Consider the following 7,086-nt stretch of genomic DNA (forward strand, 5'->3'; position numbering starts at 1 on the left):
ACCACAGGGATCGTTTAGTGCAGTCACAGAAATAATTACACCGAGAACTATCATAACAAAATGTGACTGAATGAGGGAAGTAGAAAGCCAGTCTAGAGTACAGGCCGGTGTGGGGTGGGGAGGAAGGACACTTGGGATATATTGGTCATGGGAATGTTGCACTGGTAAAGGAGATATATATATATATATATATATATATATATATATATATATATATATATATATATATATATATATAGTGTTCTTTACACTGACTGTATAGAAAGAGGAGGTAAAGTAAATGCACCCCATATACTCCTCAATACAGGCCCTTTGCCTAGTCTGTATTGTGAATTGGGGGACAAATTTTTTTTTTAATTTTAAGAAAATTTACCATTTTGTCACAAAACTCTTGATTCTAACATGCAAATGATTTCACTTTGATCAAAGCATCTTTAGACTGATTTTTTATTATACCAATATTATGAATAATATTATGAATTAAAATCTATGATAATTGGCATAAACTTTAAAAATAATTACATTATAGGGGCTGGAGCGATACCACAGAGGTTAAGGTGTCTGCCTTTTACATGGCCAACACAGGACTAACAGTGGTGCAAATCCTGGCATCCCATATGGTCCCCCGAGCCTGCCAGAGTGACTTCTGAGTGCAGAGCTAGGAATGATCCCTGAGAGCTGCGGGATGTAACCCCAAAACCAATACTATTACTACTAATAGTATTTACATTAAAAAAAAACTTTTTCAGGGGTGGGAGAGATGGCATGGAGGTAGGGCACTTGCCTTGCATGCAGAAGGACGGTGGTTCGAATACTGACATCCCATATGGTCCCCATAGCCTGCTAGGAGTAATTTCTGAGTATAGAGCCAGGAGTAAGCCCTGAGCACTGCTGGGTGTGAACCCCTTCCCCACCAAAAAAAGCTTTTTCAGGGTTGGATAGATAATACGTACCCACTCCCCATTCTATATCTCTAGCCTTATATATCCTTTTCTTTGTTCATTTTAATTTGCTTTTTGTTTTGAGCCATACCTAGCTGTTCTCACAGCTGACTCCTGGCACTGCTCTCAGGGGTCAATCCTGGGAGTCTTAGAGGACCTTATGTGGAGCCCACTAAGCAAACCTGGGTCATGAGTATGCAGTAAACACTCTACGTATTCCAATATTTCTCCACAGCCACTAGTCCTAAATAGCCTTTTATCTGTACTCCCTGGCATAGCAATCCACACAAAGTATTCAATGAGTATTATTGAACTGAAAAGTCAAAATATCCTCTGATTATTTCAAATAAATTATTATGATCATGCAATGTTTACTGAGCAATTAATAGTAATTGAGATATCTTACTATGCTCATTCTCTTCATTATTTATATTCCATACTAGGTTTAATTTTCTAAATTTAATAAAGGTATCTCTTTAAATTTAAAAAAATTTACTAAGCATTACACAGAAAAATATCATTTTTGTTCAAAGAATTTATTTTGATGACTTGACTAATAACACTTTCATATTTCTGTTCTATACTTGTACCAGCCCACTAGTATATCAATAACCTCCACCACTGTCCCATGACACTTCCTCCCTCTTTGTCACCACAGATCTCTGTTCATTTGTCACTATGACAGGAGCACTTATCTATGGGGAATTGCTAATCCTCTGCTACGTTTCTATACATTTCACATAGGAACAAGATTGTTCAGTGATTATCTATTTCCTTCTAACTCACTTCTCTTAATATGATGTCCTCCAGCTCAAACCAGATTGCAGCAAACTGCGTGTTTTCATCTTTGCTCATAGTTGAGTAGTATACCATTATGATTGTGTGTGTATATATATATATATACATATATATATACATATATATAATCACAGTTTTATCGTGCACTCATCTCTGTTGGTCACTTTAGTTATTTCCAGCTTATAACTACAGTGAATTATGTGACAATAAACATTGCTTCGTTTTCTGAAATGTTCACACACAATTTTCCATGAGGGTTAAACCAGTTATTAGACCCACTAACTAGATATGAGAATTCCTTTTTTGTCACACTCTGGTCAACACTGATTATTTTTATTTTCTTTTTACAAGTATCTTTCTCACTAGAACGAGATAATGCATCATTATTTTGGTTTACATTTCCCTGCTAATCAGTGATAATAAATACTTTTTCATATGCCTGTTGGCCACTTTTGTCTTCTTTGAGGAAGTATCTGTTTTTTTTTTTTTTTGTTCCTGAGCTTTGGAACTGCTTTATATTAACTTGTAGGTTACTTCTTTATCTGAGGTTCATTGTGTGACAGATGATTTTCTTTATTCCATAAGATGCAGTTTTTACTGGGCACATCATTTGTTTTATTGTGCCTAGCCTTCTGAGTTTAACGCAGTGCCATTTGTTTATCTCTGCTTTGAAAGATGTCCATCTCATTAAAAATTCCTCTGAGTTCAGTATCACAGATCATTCCACCTATTTTCATCAATGTATTTAATATAAGCAGATCTGATATCAAAGTCTTTAATTTATTTTGAATAAACTAGTTTTGTTATGTTTTGACATGAAGCTAACTAGAATGATACAGTACAGCAGGTAGAGCACTTGCCCCGCATGTAGCCAATCCAGGTTCACTCCCTGGTACTATATATTGTCCCTCCCAATCTGCCCAGGAGTAATTCATGAGCAGAGTCAGGAGCTAGCCCCTAACCCTGCAAGTTGTGACCCAAAATAAATAAATTGTGGCCCATAAATAAAATAACTAGTTTTCTCAGAACCATTAGTTGAAGAAACCTTTCTTGCTCTACCTCTTGCACTCAGCTCCTTTGAAGTGCAGGGGATTGAAGCCTGGAGTGCTGTATGCAAAGTATGTGTTAAGCCCATTAAGCTATCTTTCTGGCCTATGTATGCCTTCATAAGTTCTTATTCATCTGTCTCCCTAGTTCTTCTCAGATACTTCTTTGTAAGATTCTGTTATCTTCTAGGACAAAAAAAAAAAAAACTTAATTATTTGTATGGGTGAAGAAAAGAAAATGAAGATACAATTTTTCATCAATTTAGGAGGGCTCTAGTCTTTCTTTTATCATATGCTTGAGTAATCATTTAAATTTTATCTATTTTCATATAAATCCCCTAGGACATAGATACCAAGCAAAAAGTATATCGGAAGAAACAGAAAACTAAATATAGATATGGAATCTGCATCATAAATTACTTTACCCAAAACACTGGTTATATCAGGTACATGGAAAAGTTTCTTTCAAACGCAAGTCATTTAGAGTGAAGGTACCAAATCACTCTTCTGAGGTGAATCAGAGTTGGGTGTGTGAGAGAGAACTTGAGCTCTGTTGGCAGAATACAATGAACTCAAAAGGACCCTTGCAAAGCATCATGACAATATGCTAAGTGGTATAAACTTCTTTATATTATACCAGTAAGGATATAAGAGGATTATGTCTTCTCTAGTTAACTTGCTATCTCAGTTATGGACTCTATAATTGAAGGGTAGTTTAACGTTTATGAAGAAAGGGTTGGGGTTGCAAAACAGTTTCCACCAGGTTGAAAAATAAAGCCACTTTCTCTACAACCCCATTTTCTGTCTGTCTACGGAACTCAGCAAAAGCTTTGGTCTCCAGTGAAAGATGAATCCTTATTTCAATAAGGCTGTCTCAAGACTATCTGAACAGGGAAAGTTTAAAATCAGCATAATTATATTTCATGGGGCAATAAACACTTTTGGTTTAAGTGCACATAATTTGTCTTTTTGTTACGTTAGTATTTTTCTTTATGGTGAGCATAAAATAATGATTTGTGATGATCCTCTAGAGCATAGCATTTTTAAAAAATTCCTTTAAGCACCATGGTTACAGAAATGTTCATAGTTGAGTTTCAGTATAGAATGGACAGTGCCCCTCACCAGTACAACTTTCCCACCACCAATGTCACCCATTCCTCCCCATCACTTTTAAAAAGTATTCTACTCTTTCTTTTTCTTATTATATTTTTTATTTATGAGTTAAGTTTTAGAGAAAAATCTCTTTAGTATTTGGTGTAGAAAAAAATAGAGGTAGGTAACTAATGTTCAGAGTTGTTCTAATTCTGTGACCTAAGTTTTTCAGGAAGCAGAGAAGGAAGGGACATTGAAATAATGGCGGTAGGATCCTGGCATTTGTGTGCATATGGTGTAACAATACAGCAAGTATAAAAAAAAAATAATATCAGACTAGTGAGATAATGCAGTGCCTGAGGCATTCAGCCAACCTGGCTTCAGTCACAGAGTGTATATACTTTGTCAAACCCCTGAGCACACCTCCGTATGGTCCAAAATCCTCCCAAAAGTAAAACTAAAACAATAATATTCTACTATCATAAAAAATTTTTTCATTGAAAATAAGTTAACATCACCTCAATACAATATGAATTGGAAAAAGGAAACGTGGAAAATAAATCGCACATAAAAAGGAAACAGCGTGTTTTACTGTAGGAAACCAGGGTTCCCCTCTTTCCCTTCAAATCTCATTCTGTGATCCCAGCCTGAATTGGGTGTGCCTCGAGTTTAGTCGCCTTGCCTTTGATTGGTATTCAAGTGGGGTGCTGAGGATGGCAGGCTTTAATCTCTGCAACACATGGTAATTTTTGCATCCTCCCCCAGTTTCCACCTGTTCCATGGTCCAGTGGAGGACTGAAAATCCTATCAAGGGAACGCAGACCGCCTGAACCTGCGTTTCTGGCTCCAGCCCATCACATGTGCACTCGGCCTGCGGCAACCCCAGCCAGCTGCAGCCCAGCGATCCTGTTATCAGATGACGGATGGCTTTATATCAGGTGTTTAAAAGGATGCACTGCCCCATCTGGTCAATGATTTGGGAAGTCTGGCCTTGCTTGATGAATGGGGGACGTGACAATGCCAATCAGAGTGACCGGGGCAGTCCCCTGCTGTCGCCCCACCAGCTAGTCACAGCCTTCCTACCGCTTTACTTTTTCCATACCTTGTCACTCAGCTGAGGTTCAACCCTCGTGTCACTAAATTGTCCCTAAATTACATCATTAATCCAAATAATGCCCTTGCAAGAACCTTTCGAAAATTCATACAAGGCTGTTGACAGATTGACGGTCAAAAATTAGAGGCTAAGACTTCAATTGATTAGTTCCATCTTTTGTAAAGTTCTTCCAGGTGACCATTTGTTTGGAAGTCAAGATGGCTGTTGGGGGGAAACTGCCAAAATCTGACTCAAAATCATATTAAAATCCATCCTAATAGGAAAAGCCTAGGGGCTGGAGTGAGAAGTGAGAGGGTAAGTCACTTGCCTTACATAAAGCAGACCTAGGTTTGATCCCCAACACCCCAAATTTATCCACAATCTCCACCTAAAGAGGAGACTGGCGACTCTCAGTGCAGAGTCAGGAATAAGACCGGAGCAATGCCCAACACTTGAGCAGGTAGCAAGAGGAATATATCCCTTGGTAGTATTAGTTGTCCGGTTTGTCTTTCCATACATTTAAATGACGTTCTAACAAAGGTGTGCCTGAAACATCTTTGTGAGATGTTTAATAGTTGGTATTCATCTACTTATTTAATTTTTTAAGAATTTATAATGCCTGTTAACCAGTGCCAATTTTGCTGGTATTTTGTTGCCTGTAGGGATTATGTCTCCTTAGGACTAAATGACAGAGCACAAGACGAAATGGAAATTTCAAAGAGTGGAATCGATGTCCCATCATTCCCTTGATGCTGTATCGTGAAAGCACAATCTATTTATACCTAGAATATCATATCAATTACTCATTGTAGCAAACAAATATCAAGTAATGGAGATGAAGCAGGCTGCAGGAACACTTCAAAAACAATTTTCTATGCAATATTTATTTTCATCAACAATTCCAAATGACTGTGAAAAACTCATGAGCCAAGCACCAATTGTTTTATTTCTAATTTAAAAATACATTGTCATCTAGGTCTTTGATGAAAGTGTCACTTTGTCCACCCTTGTTAGGAAGCACATCATTTTTTTTTTGCCACCATGAGCAGTGAATAAACAAAACAAAGGAGAGTTTAATGGGAATGACAGCACAGCAGGTATATTTATGATTGAGTATCGTTTTAGCTTCATCCAGGAAAATTGTCAACCATTCCAGAAATAAAAAATAAAACGGTATGTACTGTATAATATAACCTCTTTAAATTGGCAATTTGGAGCCGTCTGATAATTCATTCTTAAGCAAACCTCAACTGCTTGCTACCTACAGTACTCATTAGCCTGTCCATCTTCCTATTCCCTGAAGAGCATATGGAACTATGATTGTTAGAAAAAAAATGTGCTGCTGTGTGTGTTTGCTGTTTAATACATGTATATATGTTTCCCATGTTCTTTATGCAATTGTTTTGAAGACCCTGAACAAGTTCTTTTTATTTTTATTTTAAACTGGAATATAGTTACTGCTCTCTGAGTGTTTTGCAATAGATTCATTCTAGATAAATAATGTATTACATACGATATCACATACAGTAGATTTTTTTTATTCATCTATTGAGCTTAACATGCAAAAGCTCAAGATAGAAACCACCAAATTTTAAGAGCAACAGCTCTCTGGATGTGGCACATTTGCAAATATGGGTATTTCAGGGTGCAAATTAAAATAGTTTGATGCACCATATCACACTTTCTCAATGAAAGGGAAACTTTCCTTGTGCTTACTATAAACACTTCATTTACACGTTTATTTGAGACTTTGTTAAATTAGATTATGTAAACACAGGCTGGATAGCGAGTCAGATTTAATACACATGAGTTTCAAAACTGACTCGCATGCTGAACATAAAAAGTAGAAAGGACTTCACCAAGATTTATTGATTCATGTCAAAGCATCATTACTTTTCAAAGTGTGAAAAATGATCATATATTTATGACCTGCCGACTGAAGCTGTTTCGTGAATTAGTGAAAGCTCTGGAGAGGAGCAGCCTAATTGCATTATCATAGAATCCGAGATGGTTGTCAATTTCCCCCATTTAGCTTTTCTCCTTTAGTTTGTTCAAATGAAGGTGCCATACGTTGCTTGAATTCACTAATACCCTGATGAACGAGGTATTTTCCCGG

At 36.9% G+C, this 7,086-nt stretch overlaps 1 non-coding gene across 1 annotated transcript; it reads left to right on the forward strand.

Moving 5' to 3' along the window:
- Positions 1-212: 212 nt before the first annotated feature.
- Positions 213-346, forward strand: LOC126021239 (small nucleolar RNA SNORA51). Its single transcript, XR_007499828.1, has one exon. It is a non-coding gene; the product is annotated as a small nucleolar RNA SNORA51 (small nucleolar RNA).
- Positions 347-7,086: the final 6,740 nt, after the last annotated feature.

The sequence above is a fragment of the Suncus etruscus genome, chromosome 10 (assembly GCF_024139225.1).
Source record: "Suncus etruscus isolate mSunEtr1 chromosome 10, mSunEtr1.pri.cur, whole genome shotgun sequence".
Lineage (NCBI taxonomy): Eukaryota > Metazoa > Chordata > Mammalia > Eulipotyphla > Soricidae > Suncus > Suncus etruscus.